Genomic DNA, 24,277 nt, shown 5'->3' on the forward strand with positions numbered 1-24,277 from the left:
AACCAATCACGAGGGAAAAGAAGAGGGGAGAAGTCACGCCCTTCGTTTTTTTTAACTGTCAGAAACCGGCAGTTTGTTTTATTATGTTTTTTTTCTTTTCTCGTGCGTGCCAATTTAGAATAAAGGCGCACTCTAGGAAGTCTGTTTTCGGTTTTATCCGCTCTAATATGGCCCTAATTACGGAAAGGATTATTTTGTTATTCGATAAGTTAATCAGAGAGACCATGTTTTTATTCCATCTCTTCGAGTTAAAAAGAAAGAAAGAAGAAAAAAAAAAGCAGGAGTGAAAATAAAGTTACTCCTTCAAAAGAAACGATTGACTGGGAAATCGAGTCTCATTTCCAAACTCCGAGCAAACGAGTCTGTTTAATGGGGAAGAGTGAGGAGGACATTTATTTTTTCTTTTATTTTATGCCGTTTTTTTTTTTTTTAACTTCACCGCGAACAAACGATTGAACGTGATGCTGTTGAACGCTCATTTCATTCGCCTCGTGTAGTTGTAGCAAGTTACTACCACCGTCCTATCTTGTTCCCTTCATTTTATAGTCGTCGTTCGGTCCTGGACGTTAATTCAATCCTACGGCTTTTAGCTTACCTCTATCTCTGAATTGAATCTCGCCCTATTTTTTTTTTTCTTCTTTTTTTCTACCGCCTTGCTTGTTCTTTCCTCTTTTTCTTTGGGTGTATAAGCCTCTGGTTTGGTCCTCTTTTTCTTTGGACTGCCGACTCTCCCAAATGGAATTTCAATACATAGACCGCAACTTCTTGTTTCTTTGTTTGTTTGTGTTGGAATCAAAGAAGGGAGTAAATCATGGTGCGTACGCGGCAGATTTTTTTATTTTTTTTTTTATTTTGATAAGGACGACATCGCGCAAACGAGAAATTTTCCGCGTCGATCATGGAAAAAATATAATAAATAAAAGCACGAGATTTGGCGCGCTTGTTTATTTTACGGCATATGAACTCTGTGACTTCGTAATCAAGTTGAGCGTGTTTTCATCCGCAGGCTTCTGGAATTTTCTTTTGCTTCACTGCCAGAGGGTGAATCCAGCGCATTTCGATTCATTTTGCAACTATACTCTATCTCATGAGTTGCGAGCAGCAGAGGTAAAAGCAGAGGCACGAGCGCGTGACTTCGAGATTTTTCCTTTCTTTCGCGAGCACTCGCAAAAGGAAAGTGAATCTAAAAGCCATGTGCCCGCGCCTATTCCTTTGCCTTTTCTGCATACAACACCTGAGATAAGAGTGTAAAGAAATAGCCTCTTCTATACTGACAAAACCTGGCAGTTGGACGACTGATTCTTATATTGCCCGATCGCAGATTTGGAGCGCGTGGATCTGGTAGCAGAGAGCCTTTCTCGGGGAACCTGGTCGTCAGCGCACAGCTTTTGCAGCGGCGAGGACCCGAAACATGGTTTTCATACCCGACGAGAAAAAAACGCGAGGAGCACGAGCGGACACTCCATCGCTCGGGAGAAGTGTGTTTGGGCGTCTCGCCGCAGCGGGGCGCCCGTCACCTGGCTCTGGTCTCATCCGTTGTCTGCCGCTCTACCTCTTTCAATTTCGGCGGCCACTTCTCGTGGCGACCTGCCAGGCTTTGTCAGTATAAAGGAGGCCATGGTAGAGGTTCGACGGTTTCTTCTTTAGGCGTAAGTAAAACACAGAAAAGAAAAAATGGTACCGACTTATATTATTGTAGTTTATGCCATGCAGGCATTTAAGGGGCGACTGTTAAAATTCGAAGTTTGACGTCACAACATCACGTGATCTGACTTCGTTACGTTGCGTCGCGGTTTCAAATCATGGTGCTGCGAGACACCGAGACAACGTGAAGCGAGCTGACGACACGTGACGAAGTGACGCGTACTGACACCGTCGGGTCGTGATGTCACATGACCCGACGTAACTCGACGCGGCCACGCGACGTCACGGCGGCAAATCGTGGCGTCACGTGGCGTCACGTCACATGGAACAGCGTCATGGGACACCGTAATGTAAAACGACCTGACGTCACGCGACGTTGTCACGTGACGTGTCGTCCCGTTACACCACGTCTTGACACCCAACATTGCAACGTTACGTGTTCTGTCATGAGGTGTGCGGGGGGGGGGGGGGGGGGGTTTACGGACGCACGGATGGTCAAATTTATGAAAGTAAGAGCTTGTCTTAAAAATTAAGTACATGCTTTAAAATGAGATTCCTTTAAAATCGGTTACAGCCTACGTTTGATTTAGGGAGTTAGCCCTGGAAAAGCTAAGTTTCTTAGCCGAATGTTGACTGCTACTAGGATTTTTCTGCCTCAATGTTCGCGCTTTACGAAACACGCGAGAAAGGCACCAACGCCTTGTTCGCACTGACTTCGTCGCATGCGTGTATTCACCGGTCATATTCTACACGGTCCAACTTTAAGCTGAAACGAAGCAGTCGGGCTTTGCGGAGGAGAAGAGCACCTGTAGTTTTTGGGCGTCCGATCGATCGAACGAAAACGTCGAAAGGTCTGACGTTGGCGCCATGCCTATTCAGAATGCGCTTTCGGCCTTCGGTCCCTGCCCCTGGGGAACGTGGAAGTCGACACAGAGCCAGCGCACACGCTCCGAACGACTCATCAATTTTGAATGAAACTCCGTTCTATTTTTTGACCCCGTTTCCTCCCGTTTCGCCGCGTATTCGTTTTATTTTTCTTCTTTTTTGTCAGTTATCGTTCCTTGTTTGCGAAAGTGTGACGGGGTGGCAGTGGAGTTCTCTTTCGTCGGGAACGACTGCTCTTTTAGTTTTTCTTTTTATACGCACAATTGTTTTTTTTTTTTCACGCAACAAAAACAACAATACGGGCAAGTTTTTGGGGTTTCGCGTGTAGCGCCGTGCTGCCACAGAAATATCGTGTACTGCAACACGTCAAATTTGTTGAAAGAACGTTTATTCCTCCGTGTAGTGTATTTTTCGTGTTGAATGTTTCGTTTCTATGCGTGTCTCGATAGGGTAGCGGTGCTGCGGAAAAGACTAATAGCCGCATACAAATCAGAGATCAAAGGCTGGAAGTCAGTCGGGCTGCCTTCGAATTGCTTCTGACGTCTCCACGTTATGGAAGTCATTTATACACTGCACACTCTTACGAAATCTGGTGCGTCTTCTCGGGACAACGAATCCCAGCAATCTACGGAATGATCTCGGTGAGGCTGGAAATATGTCTAGACTTGAGGGGAAAAAAATGACTGCATTTTGACAGTGAGCATAACGTTTCCCGTGCTTACATCATGTTTAGTGTCACAGCGCAGGCTGTTTTGTTTTGTGAGGTTAGGTGAGGTTAGGTTACCTTAGGCTAAGCTATCTTAGGTTAATGTACATTGGGTTAGATTAGGTTAGGTCCGTTTATGTTAAGCTATGTTTGGTTAGGTTAGCTTAGGTTTCGTTAGGTTAAGCTATGTTAGTTTAGGTTTCGTTAGGTTAGCTATGTTATGTTAGTTAAGATTAGGTTAGGTTAGGTTATGTTTGGTTAGGTTATGTTCGGTTAGGTTCGTTTAGGTAAGGTTAGACTACGTTAGGTTAGGTTGAGCTAGGTTATTCTAGATTAGGCTAGGTTAGGTTAGATTACGTTAGGTTAGGCTATGTTAGGTTAGTTTAGATTACGTTAGGTTAGGTCATGTTAGGCTATCTATCAGCAGCTCCACTTTCAAGAGCCTCGTCATGTGCCGTGCTAGCTCCGAATATTGTAGATTCTCTCAAGTGCTTTGAGGGACCGTAGACGCGTCATATCTGTTAACGTGCATTCTAAGCGCAGCAGCACTAAATTTGAAAACCCTTCTGATCGCTACAGCTATAGGAACGGAAGAGCTTCTTGGTGGTCATTAAGGCTGCAATCAGATCGCTCATTAGTCATAGAAAATACGCAGCGTTCGCTGGTGGCATAATGGCAGGAATAACCGAGGAAGCGTCTTTTACATTTTCGAAACAAGTTTTCCTCATACGTAGCTCTACTTCAAAGATGTCTAAAGACAGTTTTTTAATGACCATTGTGACCGTCACACAAGGAAGAACCACGCGTCAAGGTATGTGTCTGTAGACTGTTTTTTGTAGGATGTAAGAGCAGTTTGACTGCGGCTTAGCAGCAGTCGCTGCGTTCAAGTCACCTGTCGCAATACTTGTGTTGTCAAAACACGAGAGCTATATACACGCCTGTAGTAGCGCTCGCAATGCTGTTGAATGGCAAGCGGCTTTGCCTTACTTAGCTGATGTTCTTTCTCGATGACCGTCGACTCGAAGAACGAAACTTGTACTTGGTTTTGGAGCTGAAGCAAAGTCATTACCGTCATGGAAATGTCGTCCTTTCATAAATAATGACCCCGGTTTTTTTCGGTTTTTTTCGAAGTTTGGTTTTGAAAAAATGACAACAAAAAGACATTTTTAAATGTGAACCACCACTGAAGGACCATCATCAGCCGAAACGATAAGCAAAACAGACCCGCAAATCCACCCTCGTTTCTTGCGAGCAGAAAAAGAAAATAAAGAAAAATAACGGGAAAGAAGATTATGTAAACATTAAGCGTTGTTGCGGTAGCAGCCAAAGAAAAAAAGAAGCCATTTTAGCGAATCCTAATGCTGGTAATTAAGTTAGCGAGAGTGTAGATGATGGCTAAAGTATTCATTCTGGGAAAGTGGGTGACGGCGCGGACTCGTCCGAGGTCCCCCGTGGGGACACGTTGTTGCGTTTCGTGTAGTAGCTATAGCCCAACGCGGCTATCTCCCGACTCATTCTGCACTTTGGTTCGCCTTAATCCGGAGTCACGTGCTGCTCTTACATGATACTAAAAACAAGGTGTTTGCCAAAACATACCTATATAGGTAGGTTTTAAACATGAATCCGGACATAATTGTACGAACAGTGACAGGACCAGACATTTACCTAACGAGTTACCAGTAAGGCGTTACTTCTATCTAGTTACTTTTTTTCGGTAACGAGTAAAGTCTTTAGTTACTTTTAAGACCAAGTAAGGACTAACGGTATTTCGTTATTAGGGAGTTTTAGGGAACCGGTTTTGCACATCCGATATGGTTCGATGGGAAGTCCGGTACGAACTGCGCATGCGCTACCGCAGAAAACCCGCACATGCGCAGTGCGTACCGGACGGCCCATCGTATACCGTACCGGGTGAGCAAAAACGGTTCCCTAACACTTTTTGAAGAGTAACGTGTAGAACAAAATGTAAACGGCCTCGTTTTACTTCTCGCCCGAGTATGCGCCTACTGCGACAAAGGCCCAGATTGGCAACCCGAGAAACACAACTAAACGGTATGAAAGTATAGCAGCGTTTATCGCTGAGCACGTCAGTCGAAACAGCTGGGAATGTTCTTCTTCCAGCGAACACAATAAGTTCCGTTGGTTGGACCTTCTGGAATCGTGTATAGAGACCGACTGCATACCCTGGGGTTGCCGACGCGGGAAGGCACAGCACCCATTGTCAACTTGGAACTTTAGAAGCAGAAAGAACAAGAGAGAGAGAGAGGGGAATCGTAGATTCACCGGCTCTTCCTGAAGCACTGCCGTTCATTCGAGCACGTCAGTAGAACGACTCTTCAGCGTCGCCCGTCGGAGATGCATTCTCTCAATGAGGCGGGGAAACATAACTAACGAAAACTTCGAGAGGCCGCGACGCTACTGCTTAAGTGGAACGACTACTGACTATGAAACAATAGATCATGAAACAAAAGCAGTTGTGTATTTGGTCGTCGAAGTAACGAAAGAAAGTAACTCGCTACTTTTGAGGTAAAGTAAGGCGTTCCTTTTGAAAATCGGTAACGAGTAACATATTTAGTCACTTTTTGGAGCTAACGTGTACATGTCCCGACAGGACCGCAAAACAAGAAAGAAACGGGCTTTAGGCGGTGTCTGCAAAGTGGCTTTTGTACGTCGCCATGAGAAACGTGACTGAGGCTTTAGTGCTTTTGATTTTGTTTAAGAAGGGCTACGAGGGAGCCGGCGTAAACCTTAAACCCGCGTTCGGTACTGGGACAGGTGACGTTTTACACGTCGAGTATGTCCCAGTGCACGTCGCAGCTCTTGCTGAGTGAGAGTGTTAAAAACACCCGGCATATGTGGTTGGCTGAAAGGGCACCTGGCTCAGCCTTCTTCCTAAAAGCTGGTGTTAATGTACACTCGGGGGGCCTTGAGCAAAATATAGTTAGGATCTAACTCATATCAATATCCGTATTCTCTCGGGCAGGTTGCACTAAACTCCAAAAAAATAGTAACGAAGGCATTTCCGAGGGGAACGCGTTGGTATTGGATAAAAACTTGCGGGTAATTCTTTCGTAAGTTTTTAGTCCCGAAGAAAGCACAATTGTTTTATGTTCACGTTTAAGACGATTCAACTCAGCATAAACGGGGCTGCCATTAACATAAAATCGCCGTTAATAGGCGCCTTAGTTATAGTGACTGGGAACTTAAGAATTGCCTGGCCCGCACACCTTTTTATGTTCACGCTTCTCACTGCTGAATTGTTTGTACTTCGGTGTGACTATGTGCTCATACCACGATGTTATTGACTGCGGAGCCATATTGAGTAAGATTATCGAGTCTTGCCACACCCCCTATTATTAAATTGTCAGTGCATGTAGACGCTTTTTTTTTCTTTAGATAATCTGTTTACTGGGGTGCAGATTGCGTCCGGAGCTTGAGCTATATCATTTTGTGACAAATCTCATATGTGCTGCACACGCGTCCACAGCCCAGTCACTCAGCACTTTTCGCCGTAGTGCGACGGGCGTGTATAAAAATGTGCATACAGGGCGTTCCGCAGAAAAGAGAGCCGTGTTTTTTTGGCTCGGATAAATAGACTAAGCATAGCAGAAAGCTCATACTTCGCGAGAATGTGACGCTCGCTGTTGCAATAGAACGCCAAAAATTTGAGAAATTGCCGTCACCGAGATTAAAAGATAATTGAGGAAAAACAAATTTCTTTATGAGCCGACGTCCGGCTAAGCCTGATACTGTCAAAACAAGAAAGTACACCGTGGGCGCACCTGTAGTATCGAAAGTCCCTCGACACTTCTTTTTAAAGTAACGACAACCGATAGAGATGGCAAAGCACATTCCGCGGGAACAAAATGGCGTCATTCAGTTCAATCGTCTGCTGTGCCCCGTCATTCGCTTTTAGAAACCTGCAACATCACGCAGTCGACCATTCGAAGAATGTCGTTTCTTCTAGGAAGCTCTTATGTTGGAATATTAGTGGTGTCTACTTCAGCGAAAAAAAAAAAAACTTGTGAGTATAAAAGAAAAGAATACCTTGCTAAAAGATTTTTTTTTTACTGTATTAGTTGTTACATGCTCCCGCAGTCTAATTTCTTGTTTTGATTTGGCATAGGTGGACGTTGGCTCATAAAAAAATTTCATTCTTTTCAATTATCTTTTGCTTAAGATAAAGTCATGTTCTCAAACTTTAACGTTCTATCCCATTCGCGAGGGTCACATTCTCACGGAGTCTGAGCTTTCTGCGACGCATAGTTGATTTACCGGTGCCGAAACACACGGTTCTCGTTTCTCGGAAACTCCTTGTGTATTCACTTCATCTATTGTTTAATGAATGAGCAGTGTAAGTGGTGCTTTAACAATGAGTATTGCAGTGATTGCAGAAGGTTTCAAAGCTGGACCAGTCCAGTAGTGATTGGCTCACACCAAGCCCTGCAAAAAAGCAGACGAGCATTTCTTTCCCTCCTTTTCTTTTTTGTTGGATGATGATGCACTCCAAGTAGTCGGCGGGGGCGCCGCGAGGCTGGGGCACTGAGGGCTGGGAGGGCATGTTTATTAAGAGGCGTTTAGAGGGGAACGACAGGAGGGGGTCGGGGAGGGGGAAGACCTTCCCCGCACCGGATCCGCGGTATCGATCGGGGCAGCGGAAGGGGAGGCGGAAGGAGACCCGCATTATTCATAGCGGAGGCCCGGGAAAAAGTAGGGGAACTTTCGGCTTCGTTAGGGAGTCACGCCCGACCACGGTCAACGGGCCGGTTTAATGACTGACCGTAGCGGTGAGTGGCCCCTTCGCGCCGGAAAAGGGCTTCCCACATCCGCAGCCCGCTGGCCGCACCGCACGCGACGCGGTGCGGCGAGAATTGGGCTGCTTCGACACTCGCTGCCGGGGGAACGAGAGACAGCCTGGCCTCCTGTTAGAGCTGCGGGCATTCTTCGGGAGGTGTCCGCACCTCCGAATAAAAACGTTCAATGTTTATAAGGTTGCGGCCAATAAGGTGAGGGCAGCGAATCACGCAACAAGCAGCGTTATTGGAATAAGCCACGATCTGTGCGTCACGATGAACTGCCCGACAAAGATGTCAGTGGGAAACAAAAGCACGCGTAATGATTTTTTTTTTGGACGGGGCGGTTTGGGGGGGGGGGGGGGAAAGGGGGCGGGAAGCGCGTGCTCCCCCCCCCCTCCTCCGCTACCCCCCCCCCCCCCCCAAAAAAAAAAGGCAATTCTTCTTGTTTGACGTTTTCGAAAATGGTCAATTGAGAAATAACGGCTATATACGGAGAAGAAATAAAGTAAATCGATTTAGAAGGCGCCCCGACGAGTATCAGACCCAGGAAAGCCGCACTCACCCGGCGTTTGCTGCATCCAGGATGACACAATCATTTCCGCGCATGTCTCAAACATCTTCTCAGCACGGCCATTTCAACAGACCAAGCAGACTTGTAGGTTACGCGTTACTTTTACCTATAGCAACCTTTTTTTAATTACCAAGTGACCACCCGGTTACTTTTTAAGAGGGGGAACGAATAACGTATTTCCGTTACTTCTCGATGAAGTAACGAGAAACAGTATTTAGTTACTTTAATGGAAAACTTGTACAAGACTAGTACCTAACTTAGTTCTCACCCCAGGTCGGAACTATAACTTGCGCGACGTGAAAATGCTAGATAGACCGGAACAAGACGTGCACAAAGTGGGATTGATTGATTGTGTTTAATACCACCTTTTATGCACTTGTGGTGCTGATTTGGTTGGTAATTTGGGGCGAGGGGGCGGAGGGATCGGGAAGGGACGCTACCTTTCTTTTTAATGAGATAATCCTTTGGAGACGGCGTCGCTGGAGTTGTTGTTTGTGTCTCGGTGCATGAGCGTTCTCACGTGTACGCCCCAAGCGCTTTTCAAGCGTTCTCGCACTTCAAGTCCGACCGAGGAGCTGCAGAGGCCCCGAACGCTTGGTGAGATCGGTCTGTTTGAGTCTCTCGATTGCCAGCGGATTGCGCAGACGGCGTTCGAGGGTGCTCAAATTGAAATATACGAATGCATATATTTTTTTTTTTCCCAGTGCCGCTTTCCAACAGCGAGGAGATCGACATAAAAAAGGGCGCAATGTCCATCTCGTTTTTTTCTGCGGATTTCACCGTTTACCCCACGGAAGGCCTGGGAATGGAATTTGTTTCGTCATTTGCTTCGATCCAATGCAGGACGCGGATCGCACCTGACTACCGCGTCAACGTACGGCAGAGACTCTTGCGGATTCGGTGCCCCGGTGCTTCACCGATTAAATGTGAGCTCGAGCCGAATGTTGACACGTCATTTGGTTCGACTTGTGACAAAAACACGCACAGATATTATATGTTCTCGCAATCGGCATATGTTATAGTTCTTAACTGAGCCGCAAGTGGCGCGCTGATTGGATCTCTTCCCCGATAGACCCTTTTCGAAAGTGCGCGCCATCTCGATAGCTGCTGCGCCAGTTGTCCGAGCTTGACGTTGTCTGAGCACGTACTCTGAGCAACTGCTGGACACGAGGACTTGGTCAGCGTTCGGCGTGAGATGTTGCTCAGCTGGTATCGAGAACGAGCGCTACATCAGACGTTCGGCGATGACTGGGAGACAGACAACGTGCACGCTTGGTGCCCCAAAAATGATGACCTCCAATCTTGCTTAATGGGGTTTTGAAAAAAAGGCTATAGCCATTTAAGGCAATCAATTCGCGCTTCTAAAAATTTTTTTTTTTTTTTGGTGAATAAACATTTGGTTTTAGGTTTCGGTTGAAATTGCAGCGTCGCTCTTGTCAACCGTTTACGATTTTCTCCCTGGTGGAGCCTCCCGACCGAGCGAATTTTTCTTTTAAGAGGCTCCGGTTTTGCGGAACAGAAGTCACGTCGGCTCGCTTGGATGGCGGTAACGTCAAGACGGTAAAGTGGACGTGCTTCGCGCTGCCACACGTTCAGCTGCAGAAAGGAAAGAAAAACAACAACGAAAGGGAGCGAGATTCGCATTCAATAATATATACCTTTTGACCGCCTTTTTTTTTTTTCTTTTATTCTTTCTTCGTCGGATTTTATCTGGTCACGTTGGCGCAGTTAGTTTGTAGGAAACGGAAGGCTTTCGGGATTTGTGCCGAACGAGCACGGGCAGCAGTTCCAGGTTGCCGATAGCACGTATACCTGGTTTCTCTCCGCGCGAAAAATGTCGTTTTTTTTTCGTTTTTATTTTTTTTTTAGCGCGAAGTGTTTTTCGGTTAGGTGTTCGGCATTTTCTGAAGCCTGGATAAAAGCGTGGCCGCGAGGCTAGTCTCTGATTGGTTTCGAGTGAAAGAATAACTTTTGGGCCAGGTGGGAATTGAACCGGACCATATGGAAGGATAGCAAATAACAGATCACACATACATTCCACGTGTACAAATAGTCGAGCATTGACTGCAAAAACATATTTACATAACAATGTCATACACAACGTCCACATATGACGTCTTATACATGAGACTCTAGCCACAACGTGTAGATCCATGGCTATAGAAGAGCTTACACTCATGCCGAGCTTGTTTGTTTTTTTTAGAAGTCTGGTAGCCGTAGAAATCCGTCAAACAACGGAGACCGATTCGAATTGTCTTAATGTGGAAGCATATACGTTTTTCACTTGCTAGTGTTTGATGTATAAGAAGTGACTTCGTCGTACGCGGCTTTTCTGCACTCATAGCAATCATCCGGGACTTCCATAAGCTATAAAGTCCTAATAGTGCAAACATGTCGTAACGGATAATTTAATATTCTGAAAACGGGAGAAAGCGAAGACGGTAAACGTCTAGAATCTTATCTTCTTTATGCGCGCGTTGCAGCACGTCCCAGAATAAAAATGCATCGGTGCAATACATGAAAGAATGCTCCATTGTCTCGGGCTTGTTGCATAGTGGACAGGTTACTGCTCAAGGCTCTTGCGTGAATTGACATCTATCTCCCTTTCCACATCTGTCTGTTTTATGAAAGTGGTTGTCATGGGGGTCCAGTAAGATGCACTACTACGAATTCATGAAAGTAGTACTCCAAGATATGTAAAATGGTCCCGATTCCACGCTATCCCAGCAAAGCAAGAGGGTTTTGTGGTCCAGGAACCATACGAGCAACCGGCGAGGATCCCTACGCCGTGAAGCGCCGTTCACACTCTTGCGACCGAGTAAGACCGAGAGAGACCAGACCGGTTATTAAGCATTTTGCGACGAGCCGTTCGCGTCGGAAATGTAACAGCACCTTTTTACGCCCCGAGCTTGGTACGAGACTGCAAGCTCTGGTTGTCCGTCGCTCGAGTCAAGGTGATGCTGTCACAGCGGGCATGCTGCTACACCTACCGATGCCTGGGTGTATAGCGAGCAACCGAGGAACAGTTGGGTGGCAACTTGTTTCCAAATAATGTAAGAACAAACTCCGGGAGGTTTGGATCAGATGACGGTTTCCCTACGCGTGTAGGAGCGCCTCAGGACTGGGAACAGCGATTGCAGTGGAAGCTAGGCACTTACCTTCAATGAAAGTTCACCACACAAGAGGTTGTACGTGGAAGGCGAACATTTTTTTTCGATCCACGCAGGTTACCCATCTTCTGTGTCTGTCAGCATTTGCCTCGAACTTATGGAAGCTTATTCCTCTACTTTTGCAGAACCTTTCGGCACAACCAGCAGCCACGCAGCTTTGAGGCATGCCCAACTTCCGCATCGCACGTGCAAAGCGCCCCGCTGTTTTGCCCACATCTCGCCGGCCTGTTTGGCCAATGGGCGGAGCTTGTTGCCCGGAAAAACCAGCAGATTCCGCGATAACACAAAATGGCGTTACTTAGTTGTCTCGTTTATTCCTGAGAAGTCGCATAGAGCTCCTATGAGCCAGAGCCACAACATGGCGGACGGAAGTATTCATCCCCCGTTGTCAGACTACGCTGCTGTGGTTGCCAGGCTGTAAAAATCTCCTTCAGAAGGCCAAATTCTCTCAGTACAAACGGATCTGATCCGGCTAGGGTGCCTACATGTCTGTCTGTCTCAGGGTGAAGACATCCATTGTTGTACTGAATGTGCCAGCACGTGATGCTCTCGCGCACTCGGTGCGTGACATGGGTGGTAAAATGGCGTCCATGCATAAGCCAAAGCTACGCGCTCGAGCTGAGTGACACCGGATTGCGCGCACTTCAAAATGCATAAAAAGAGAATTGGGCGGAAAAATGGCTGAGATGTCACCACTCAAGCAAAAGCGCACGTGTGTATGAAGGCACTCTAGATCCGGCGCGATCGCAGCGCCGCTGCAGCTCACGCGCGCTCGTGTACACACTGCAAAAAAATTACTATAATTAGCTCGACGAGACGATCAACGAGGGTCTATTTTTGCCAGAAACACTTTCAATATCAATTTCATGTTACCAAAGTAAAATTTAGTACTTTGGGGAGCCGATACCCCATCATAACCACTAAAACGGCCTAGGGCTGGTTGTGCGGCCCTCAATATAAAGCAAATCAAATCAAATCTGACTTGTATAGTTCGTCCTGGTGCAGGGGACCGTCCAGGTAGAGGCATGGCGCATGAAATACAAATGACGTTTTAAGCTAAGAGAAGAATGACTGATGAAAATACTGTTCGGTTTACTCAAACCTGTTTTTTTTTTATGTCAGGGCAAGTTTGCAACCATAAAAACTTGCTATTGGAACAATACCTAGTTTTTCGAATATCGATGTCGTGTGGCTATCATTGCTAAAAATACGAATTACTTTTTTTCTGGAATACATGGATTGTGCGAATATTTAAAATAAAAATATGTTCCCAGACAAAAAAAAACAGTAATTAAAACAAGCATGGAATAAAGAGTTATAGAGAAGTCGTAAAAAAGTAGGAGGTCATAAAGTGATTCCTACAACCTTTGGGTGGGATCTATTGGTGATATCTATTGGGAGAGATCTCTCTTCTATCCACCGTTATCAGCTGTATCAGTTGTCCGCATGAGATCGAACTCACGGACCTCTTTATTTATTTATTTTTTAGGCATTTCGTACAAGAAATGATCACGCGTATTTACTTTACCTCCGACCACGTGTGGATCATCAAATGACTATATGGGGCCTGGGAAGTGAGCTCTGCAAGCGACGAAGCAAACGAGATGGCACAGCATGACGAACAAACGAAACGTTCACCAGGGACCCTAAGCTGCACGGCGGGACTATGTGGAACAAAGTGGGACGAAGAGACAGGAACATCGCCGCCTGCTCTGATTGGACAGTGGCGTGACACCGACCAATCGCAACAAGCGGCGATGTTCCGGTCTCTTCGACCCGCTTCGTCTCACCGTCTACCTCAGGGACCAAGGACAAGCAGAGCCCAGTTCATTTGGCGGGCATAATTTTCTTTTTTTAAATCACTTGCTGTTACCTAAGTCATTTGTTATACATCGGGCTCAAATGCCGGACTCCAGGCACTTCTCCGCACTTCGGCATAGAGGACGCAGTGAGACAATCAGAGCAATCGCTATGGATTGCCGGTACGCAGAGTGGGTACCTCAGGGAAAGGTTCAGGCCCGATAATACAGAGCCTTATTACATCGTTCCGATACCCCCCACACCGATGCCCGATGACGATACCATACATGCGCCAAAGCAGCGGCGGAGTATCAGGTATTGTTATCAGAGTTATAGGAATGATCTACTCAAAAGGGACCTTCAGCAAACCGTTACCCTGTTCCGCGTACCGTACTGCCGGAGCCGTTGAAGCATGCTTTTATGCGCGTGCCCAGGTGGTACCCTGACCGCGGGGCGCGCGCTTAAAAGCATGCTTCAAAGGCTCCGGTAGTGCAGTACGCGGAGCACGGCAACGGTTTGCTAAAGGTCCCTAAACTCTCCAATGTATTTATAGGGGACTCTGCCGATGAACAGGCTGCGTCTTGCGAAACGCGACACATACGGGCTGTGTAAAAGATCGCCTTGCAGACCATTAATTCCAATAATGTTCTTCAGCGCGCTGCCATAGTTATCAATCAATCAATCAATCAATCAATAAACCAATTTTTTTTTCACAAAAAATGGACAACGCAGGAGGCGTGCACGGCAAGCAGGTGGGACCATAGCCTCCTCCAGGCTTTGTGAGTATAGAAGTGGCTATGGTAGGACTTGTAATCCGTAGGCAGGGGCTAGCCAACCTCCTGAGCACACAAGGACAAGGAAGTCCACTGGGCTGCGGAGCGTGTTCTAAGCATGTTCATTACGCCCTCTAAAATCCCGGTGCCGTTTATGGGAAAGTAGACGACCCAGATTTCCTAGAGTGTATAGTTTTGGCGCCTGGAACGCGTCTATGACTGGTGTGTTTACCGCGTCCAAAGAAGTCGTTTCTCGATTTACGCCTGATGACGTCATTAAAGTGTCACGCTGTCGCCGGTCGCGATCCTGGCGGTGTCCCAGCAGAGGTGGTGTAGGTGGCGGACGCCTGTTATGCTGTAGGTTGCGTTCTCCAGTGTAAGAGAGTCCACGGAAGTTTTAAAAGCTAGAAGTTGTGACGCCACGACGACAGCGACGTGATTTCCGCCAGCATTTTTTTTTTCGACTAACCACCAAGATTCCCACATCCGACAGTGCGACGCTCCGGCTTTTCTGACGTCATTCGTTGCCACTGCGGGACCACTTTCGATGCACTGGCGAGATAGGACGACGCTATACACACCAGTTGGAGACGCGCTGACGTCACGTCGCGTTGGAGTTGCCGTTGATTGGTTGTGCACCGCGTACCGCAGTATCCTTATGACGTCACGTCGCGGCCGTACGGCTGATGATCAGTGTTTCCATCCTTCTGGCTAATAGTTTCAGTTTTGACTCCGAAACCAAATTTTGAGCCATGAATTTTATAAAACTACACACAATATAGAGAAAAAGATATACCTTCTATTTGAGGGGCACTGCTTAAATTTAGCTGAAAACTGTCATAATCCCAAATTAAAACATATATATAGATATATATATATATAGATATATATTGGGACCGGAGCTGCCCTTTCAAAAAAACAGGGCGAGGCTTCTTATCTTCACTCTTCTTGCTTCTTGGTTCGTTCTTAGCCGGTCTTATCATCTAGTGCACTTATTCGACGCATTAACACCAGAGTAATAATGAGATGATCGAAACTCACCGCGCCCTGCACTTCTGATCTTGTCGGTGATATACAGGGTGTTCTCAAGCTGTCTTCGAGCACAAAAAAAAAAAAAATCGTATAAATAAATTACTGAACGGAGTGAAATGAAACCTGTTCTCATATATAAGGGTGTCATCAGGCTTTTATCAGGCGTGCATTTATCATACCAAACCTTTATGACTGTAGATATTACGAGAAAAAATTAAAAGATAAGCCTAAAAAACCTGCTTTTCTTCCATACAAAGAGAGGAAAACGGCCAAAACCTTCCGGCCGACGCTACTAATCGCAGATGGTATCTACCAGGTATACGTTCGGATCTGCTGGATCTGCTTTAGGATATATTCCTCTCGAAGGTACAACATTCCTTGCTTTATGTTGTGTCGTCTGTGAGTAGCAGCACCACCCAGAAGGTTTTCGCCGTTTTCCTCCCCGTTCCGGAAGAGGAAACGGGTTTCTTCAGGCTTAATAGACCCTTTCCGAAATTGTAAAATTATGCATAGATTATGCGCAGCCGCCATTAGTTTGTCTCATCGCTTCGGACGTGAAGCCCGTGATTGGTTCCGAGTTCGCGCCGAGGACTGACGCGCAGCACTCGTGTGGAAGGCGTTTCGTTAAGAGTGCACTCCGAATTCTAACGAATCGTTAGTGTTTGATGCGTTCTCACAGTGAAAGACCAATTAATGGCGGCCGCGCATAATCTATGCATCATTTCGAAATTTCGAAGAGGGTCTAGGTGTACTTCCGGTCGTATCTCAATGCACATACCGGAAGGGCACTGCCCTACACTTTTTTGCACGTGTGCAGAAGGTGAAAGCAAATCGAACGAGCCTTTTGTTTCCTGAAAGCTACGCTCATGAAATTTAAGTATAATAAATATACCACCTAAAGACGCCTTTGGGGATAATAATAATTGGGGTTGTGCGGATATTTAGACAGCGTGTAGTAGGTCAGCCATTTCAAAGTTACGACAAGTCACTCGCTGCAGATGTGCAATTTAGCCAGCGCAGTACAACCGCTGGCCTGGGGTCTTTAACGTGCACCACGGCGCAACCGCACGCCGGTACGATGCGATCGAAACGGGCAGGGGCGGGGACTGAACCCAGGATCCCTGGGTTCAATGTGAGAAAATATGAAAACGGCGCCTCCTCCGTCCTCTAAACCCGGTTTCCGATTCACCGTCCTCAACGAGCGCGGCGATCCGAAAATAGGAAATCTTTTATCGAAGCCTCCCCGAAGGCAGTCGTCGTTTAGATAAGCGCTCATTTTCCGGTAGCGATTTGGCGCCGTCGGTGTGTAAACAAAAGGGCGACACGAAAATATCAAACAACGACGACAAAAATATTTAGCCAACGTCACAAAAGAAAACATAAAAAAGAGCTCCGTTAAGATAAGGACGTGCGTCGAGCTCGCTGCAACCCCGCTGCGTAAAGACCCCCTTCCTCTCCATCGTCGTTAATTTCCTTATCAACACCTAACACTCGTCAAAGCTCCGCCACAGAGTCGCTCTCCCCGGCAAGCATGGAAAGAACGCTGCACCCCGTTTCGCTTGACGCCCGAACCGGGACGATGAGTCGGTACCGTCGCAGCTAGGAACCAATCGCGTGGCAAGACCGTGTCACGTAGTCACGTTCTCCTCATATCGCTCAGCGTCCTCCAATCGAACCCACGTGACATTGATCGGAAAGCCTCATTGGCTCGGAGGGGGTCGTAGCGCTTTCCAGCGTTCCAGCTCGCGTCGAAACGTACGCAATACCCCCGGTTCACCCTGTACGATGGACAGCATTCGACGCTACGAGACATCGCAGCCAATCCCACGCCTCGTGATTGTCACGTGACCATCGTGAGAGGCGCAGCGACGCGCGGGGAGCGTACAATCACGTGGTGCGTTCGCGGCGTCGTATTGTCTGGTATTGCTCACACAGCGTCCGCCGCGGTCCGGGACCCGGCATAACGGACGCTGGGCTTCAGGGGCGTCATTATCGGCCCGCGCGGTCAGGCATTGTTCTCGGTGGATAAGGAACGAGGCTAGAGATGCGATACTTCTCCTCCGCTCAAGTGTTTTTCGGGGTTCCCTGGGAGTCGTTAAAGCGTATATTGTTGTCGTTGAGATCTGCGACGTCGTCGTGTTAACTGCCCTTTTTTGGATACAACGGCCTTCTTCGCGTCCGAGGTGAGCTTCCGCAAGGCCTTGATTCGGTGTCGATGACTTGGAGGGTCCAGATGCGAAACTGCACCCCCTATACCTGAAGACGGCTTGATTCGAGGGGGTGGGGAGGTGTGCTCGTAAAGGGGTGCAGCTGTCCAACTATTTTCTTGAAGTCTTAGTAGTTAAAAGGCATATCTAGGGGCCGTTAGAACGGCTAGAAAGGCATTGCTGTTATAGTCACTGATACCTTAAGAATGGCAGGGTGTGGCTTATTATGCTCGGACTTCTTGCTTCGGGATTTGGTCTTCGGGGCTCTTACCGGCAGCAATGTCATTGGCTGTGGTGCGATGCTGAGAAGCCTCACCACGCCCTGTTTTTCTTTCGCTGTGGACGACTACGTTAGTCTGCTGTTGCGACGGAGGAACTACAAGAAAGGTGAAGCTATGCGGGACGCAACTTCGTCTGTTTCTTTTGCAGGGCTCTGATTGGCTCTGCTTGAAGGATTGTGGGTAGAGTTCAAAGCAAGCTGTCTTGAGGTCTGCCCACTATACTTCAGTCAGAGCCAATCAGAACTTTTCGTCGTTCTGATGTCACCGCAACCCCAGCAAAAGAAGCAAGACGAATTGCTCTCTTCATATATACTCAGGCACGCACAAAAGAATAACGATGCTGCGCCTAATGTTCATTATGCGGTAGGCTTCTTCGTTTTGGCTTCCAAAGCTGCATTGTAATCGGGGAGAAGTCAAGATTTTCAAGAAGATATTCTGGACTTCGGGATTTGTATGTTGTGTTTAGAAAGATATAAGTTCGACTAACGATAAAAAGCATCAATATGATTCAACACACACACACACAAGCACACACACACACACACACACACGCACGCACGCACGCACGCACGCGCACACACACACATATATATATATATATATTAGATAGCATTTGGACGTGGTACAAGTGCTCACTTGGACTTTTCAGTTTTTATTATAATATTTGTCGCTTACATAATCTTCTGTACGCGCAGTATCTCTCTATCCATCCCAGTTTTGTCTGTTTTCTGTACTCCCCTGGATTGAGAGAACGTTTTCTCAGCATTATAGCTCACGCGTACATTGAGTGCACAACAATATCACAATTCACTTTGACTGGAACAAAATATCTTGTGTTGCTTTCGAAACAAAGTTTTGAAAGTAATTTATTATGCTTCTGTCTTTTGTTGCATTGCTTGAAACGAAAATAAATGGGCAAAATATACTTCACAATATACATACGGGCGCCATTTTAAGGCTCGATCTACGTCCCTGCTTTCCACTGAAACCAATAATATCTAGGTTCGTTTCCGAGCTCTGGAGCTATCGCACGTGTTCCCGGCACGTTCCTTCCTAGAACATATTTTGGAGCAGGGTAACGTGGAAAATGCTGGAAATCTGGTTCCGAATTCAAGAATAAAAAATCTGCTGTAATCCCGATTTTCGAGAAACATGTTTGGACTGTAAATGTCTGGAAATAATCGAGTATTACCCGTAAACAAATGACGCTATTATTTATACCGAGGGAGACTGGATACTGTGGATCTTTCCAGCGCTTATCACCCGAAAAAAAAAAATAAACGCCGAGTCAAATGGGTTGCGGGCGCATGCGCGGCATTGGACATTCATCCCTCATACCAGTAAACAAAAATGGCAGTACACGAATTGCGAATATTGGATGGGTCTGTAGCAACGTTATTAGATTAGCTCAGTTACGGAACTGCTCATGGACGCTGCATGTACCAACACTATCCCCCCTCACACACAACGACTCGCCTGGCGTCGCTCGATGCGCCTCCAGAAGGCTGCTTTGTTAGCTGCAGTGTATTCTATGGGAATCGGGATACGTATACGTTTCAACGTTACTGAAACTGTACTAGAACCCTCAGTTGGGAAACTCACCGTTGAAACCTGGGCCGCTGGCATCCACCGAGACTGAGCTAAATACGAAAACAGCGCCACTCTTTATCATTTGTCTTTACCGTGGTCACCTTGAGCTCTTAAAAAGAATGTTTTTTGCGTAAAAACCAACGGAAAAAACTCTTTTTGTAGTAACCTTTATTGGAGTTTAGTACAAAATGAGGGGCGCGTGATGTTTACTAAAATCTTTGGTTTGCAAGGTTTTTGCGGTACAATTGATATTGTTTTTATACAACCATGCCTCAGCGGTGATTTCAGGTAGCGCGTCCCGACCTAGGCGCATCTTAACTTCGGTCGTCTTTCGCGGCGCGTCCGCTTGGGAGACGATGCAGACCGTACTCCCAAAATTGATTAATCTGCGTCAGACATGCTCGGTTCCAGGTCGCACCATCCATTCCCTGGTCGCCCTTACGCGGGACCTCATGGAGTACACGCGATCCCGACGGGCAGGCGGTCTGCTACTATCCATTGACCAGGCCAAGGCCTTCGATCGCGTATAACACAAATATCTGTTCAGGGTGCTGGCCGCCTTTGGATTACCTCCGAAAGGCATTTCTCTGTTCGAGTGTCTCTACAACGGTATGCAAAGCGACTTGGTTGTCGATGGAATCCCGGCTGCACGCTTCCCGGTCACGCGGGGCGTTCGTCAGGTGTGCCCTCTCTCCCCACTCCTGATTGTGCTCAGTTTGGAACCTTTCCTTCTTGGACTTGAGAGAGCCTCAAACGTTCGTGGCCTACAGCTCCCAGGAACGGGTCAGGTGAAGGCGACTGCGTACGCTGACAATGTGACGCTCTTCGCCCGTGATGGCGACAGTGTTCTGGGTACGCTTCAGGTTTTCGCGACCTATGCGGCTTCGTCCGGTGCAGGGCTAAACTCCACCAACTCCAAGATTGTATGCATTGGCGATCCCCCGCCCTGATCCTTTGGCGCTCCCCGTTCACACAACTGTCCAAAGTTTTGGCGCGACCTTTGATAGAGACGGCGTGGCACGAGAGACGTGGTCGGCGCTTGCGCGTGACATAAACTCGTGCGTGAAAGAGGCCGGGGGATATGCCTTCCCAATGGCCGTACGGCGTTACTTGGCACAGTCAGTGATTCGCGGTCGACTCTGGTATGTGGCAGGCGTAGCTTCACAGCCATAAAGCCCCTTGATAAAAGCGTTTTTTACAAGTACCGCCAACCATTGTTGTGGAAGCGCTCGAGACACGTTCCATGAGCGGGTGCTCCGCCGCCATTCGCTTCCAAGGCCCGCTCATTTCAGTGCTGCGCCGCCATTTGCTTCCAAGGGCCGCTCGAGACATGGGCCTCGTGCACTCGCGCATTTGACGCTACTTGCAAGACGAGCGCAAACACATCGAGGCGCTTTACACAGACACCTCTGTTTGTACGCCGGGCGCGCTCTTCTCTCGTGTCCTTTTTTTGGGCAGGCAAGACGGCTCTGGTGGCTCGCCCCGCGCTCAGCCTCCCTTGAGAGCGCGGTGGCTGGAGTTTTCCTTGTATTTAAAACTGACAGCGTTCACTTTAGCTCTCAAGACTCTCTTGGTTATCCTCGATGACACGGACAACCCGGCCCGTCGACTGGCGGTGTATTTTCTCGGGACATTGTATAGTGACCTGGAACCCTCGCGACCGCCCCTCATTACGCCCGCGTGGAAACGGTTCCGCCTTTCTACAGAACTGCTATTGAGACTTCCCGGCAGCTCCACACCCACGTATCAAAAGAAGACAATGTTGAGGCTCCGGCGTCTCGTCTTGTTGAGATCCTCTACTCGTCGCAGTTTCCGGCGCCGGCGTCGCAGTTTCCGGGGCTTGGGCCGTCGTACATAGGACCATCCCTCTGCCACGGTAGCCTGCCTGGAGAAGTGTGTGACTTGCAGTGGAAGAAAGGTTGGGGAGTCTTACCAACCAAGGACCGCCTTTTCCGTTGGGGTTTGGTCAGTGATGTTAAATGTCCCGACTGCAGCGCAGTGGAGATAAACGTCCACGTAACGGCGCAGTGCGTGGTGCGCAGATTTTCTGGCGCCTTGTGGCGCATGCCTTTCCTGACGCTGGTGTGCGCCCTTATGTCGGTCAGGGTCGTCGGTCCCGAGGGAATTTCGCTTTCCTTGTAATCGCGCTGGCCGAGTGGGTCCTGTGGCTCAACCGTTGCTCCTTGAAAGTGCGGCAGCGTTGCCAACGGGCGATGTGGCCGCTTTTATGGAGTCTGCGACGGGAGCTGGTCACTTTTTTGGAGTGTGAGCTGTTCCTCCTTGGGGAGTGTGAGTAGAGTTCCTGCGGCGCTGGTCGTCCCGGTACCTGACGGTGCTCAACGGCCAGGTACATTTGACTTGCCTGTCCTTGGACATGTTGTAATACGGGCACTCTGGTTGCGCCTCGCCGGCTGCGACGGCCGGAGTGATCATTGCGTGTGGTAAACATTGTTTTGTGTAGAGCATGCATCACATGTGACCTTGTAACATTGTAAAAACTCGCAATGGTGTCAAATATATTTTTCTTACCCCTGAAACCCCCTCCACCGTATCTATTTCGGCTCCGAAATGGCCAATTAAAGCCAAAATAGATGTCACGTGCAGTTCCTCGAATGGCCGCTGCGGGAGAAATGGCGGCGTTGTGATCGCCCTTAGCTCGGTTCTCGATTACGGATCGGTGCCACTATTTCAGAGCAGTCTCTATGAGAGTTTCCCAACTGAGTGGTTCTAGTAAGGTTGGTACGTTTCGAAGCACGGCGTCTAGATGGCGCTTCGAACGACGGCAGGCGGATTGAAGTGAGTGAAGGGGGGGGGGGGGGGGGGGGGGGGAAATACCCCCTTCCGCGGGAGTTCCACAACTGAGGTAATCTAGTAAGGTTGGTCTGTACAACCACACGTCTGTGACGTCACGCCGCCGCATTGGGCGCAGCAGTCGGTCGCATGCGCATGCGCAGATGTTTCATTTTGCGTGAACTTTGTTTTTGCACGTGGTTTCTGCCCCCACCCGGTGTGGGCACAAACGCGGACTTGTCTGTAAACAGCGTGTTGTTTTATAGGCAGAGCGTCCTTTTTGTGGGCACCAACCTTGATGAAAAGGATACTGACGGATTCCCTCTGCCTTCTGTGACGACAAAGAAACGAATTGTACTTTATTGACTGGCGTAGTGACGTCATTTCGATCTGAGAATTCTCTCCGGCAGCTCGGCATCAGTTTTCAGTATCATTTCATTTTTCATGAAGCACATGCAAATAGTCGAAAATGCAGATAAACCCTTGGCCGATTGGCCGGGTTAAGTAAAATAAAAACTATTATCTAAGATGCAGCGTTCGTAACACGCGAATTAAAAACAAACTGGAAAAGCAACTTAACAGAATACAGACATAATTTATTTCGAGCTATATTAATGAACTATACGAAAGCTGTGGCCATGAGATGATGATGATTTATGGTGAAAAGAGAAGATAGTACATCAGTGCTTTATTAAAGTTACGCAAATTTCGAAGATCAATTCATAATTAATTCCAGATCTTTTTGCCAGTGCATTGGATTAGTCTTTCCCCGTACGCGTTGTGGTATTGTGGAAGCGCGTTCAGAAAGTTTGTTATATCGGCACACGAACATTGAAAATAAAGAGGGCGAACAAAAAACGCATCAACAGGATCGCGCGACCCTCTCGTTTCGGCACCGTATAAACATCGCGTGAGCTTCCGACAAAGTTGCGAGAAGCTATCGAGGCAAAGCACAGAGGGAAGCCCACAAAAGGTGTCCGTGTGCTTCGTGACAATGCTCGGCCTCACTCGGAGCAGGCGACGTTGTCACGCGCGGCCTGTTTAGGTTACGAAATTCGGCGTCGTCCCCCATATTGGGGAATTGCAGTAGACCGTTTCCGCAGCCCGCTAAGTACCCGGATAGCGCTCCGTGATCCGCCGCAAGACCGTGAACTATGCAGATAAGGCTGGCGGCGCGCATGCGCAGCTGCGGCGTTTTCTTCACGGATACCGTAGCGGAGGAGAAAAACGGTCTACTACGATTCCCTATTCCCCCGACCTCGCACCTAGTGACTTCTCCCTCTTCCCTAACATGTTGACTCAACTGCGTGGAAAGCATTTCAAGGACGACAACCGAGTAAAGGCCGGTTCAGACTAGGGTGCCTTCATGTGCGCTTTATTGAGGCACCCTAGTTCAGATTTTTGCATTTGAGTGCGTTTGACTGCGTTGTGTCGAGAACCGAAAGCGAGTCACCGGCACATCTGTGCTTCGTATGAAGCGTGGAATCCAATTCAAGGAATCATCTCGGCACGCGATATAAGCAGCAGGGATGTCCTGGTTTCTCGCTGCCGCAACGCAGTCAAACGCAGTCAAACGCAACTGTCTGAACCAGGCTTAATTGCTGAAGTGGAGTGATTCCCGGTCACTCAACACGAGAAGTTCTATAGCAGTACCCTGTGATAGGTTTTTCATCGCAATTTTGAGCTAGCAAAAAAAAAAAAAAAAAACTCGTTGGCAAAAGTGCGGGATTTTGATATGTATGCAGACAAAGCCTAAACTCCTACCAGAGTTTCATTGGTGAGTCTCTAATTCTTCGTGACAGTAATACGAGCTTCATGAACGCCCGTCGTATCTACGGACTGCAGTGAGCTGTATCGATGAGTGAGCAAACTGCCAGATAAAATGACGCAGAATCTATAACTTTATTTTCGCTAAATGGATCAAGAATGATTTTCAACACTGTAAAGTAAAAACCGGTAATGTTTTATTTATTGTTTAAAAATAATAATTTTTAGTGCGTGGGTTTCGAGAAGGGTATTTGCCGTAGTGAAT

General features: G+C 47.7%; 1 protein-coding gene across 5 annotated transcripts in view; it reads left to right on the forward strand.

Annotated features, from left to right (window-relative positions):
• LOC8038284 (sodium/calcium exchanger 1) overlaps positions 1-24,277 on the forward strand; it is a 334,367-nt gene that overhangs the window by 68,792 nt on the left and 241,298 nt on the right. For 3 of the 5 annotated variants that reach the window (XM_040206650.3, XM_040206653.3, XM_040206652.3), the window contains exon 1: positions 17,441-17,560. The exons of the other annotated variants lie outside the window; for them this stretch is intronic. The gene's annotated coding sequence lies outside the window, so the exon portion shown is untranslated. Of the gene's footprint in view, positions 1-17,440; positions 17,561-24,277 lie in introns of those variants that run through there. 5 annotated transcript variants of the gene reach the window in all.

The sequence above is a fragment of the Ixodes scapularis genome, unplaced genomic scaffold, assembly GCF_016920785.2.
Source record: "Ixodes scapularis isolate PalLabHiFi unplaced genomic scaffold, ASM1692078v2 PGA_scaffold10__122_contigs__length_95168666, whole genome shotgun sequence".
NCBI classification, from domain to species: Eukaryota; Metazoa; Arthropoda; class Arachnida; order Ixodida; family Ixodidae; genus Ixodes; species Ixodes scapularis.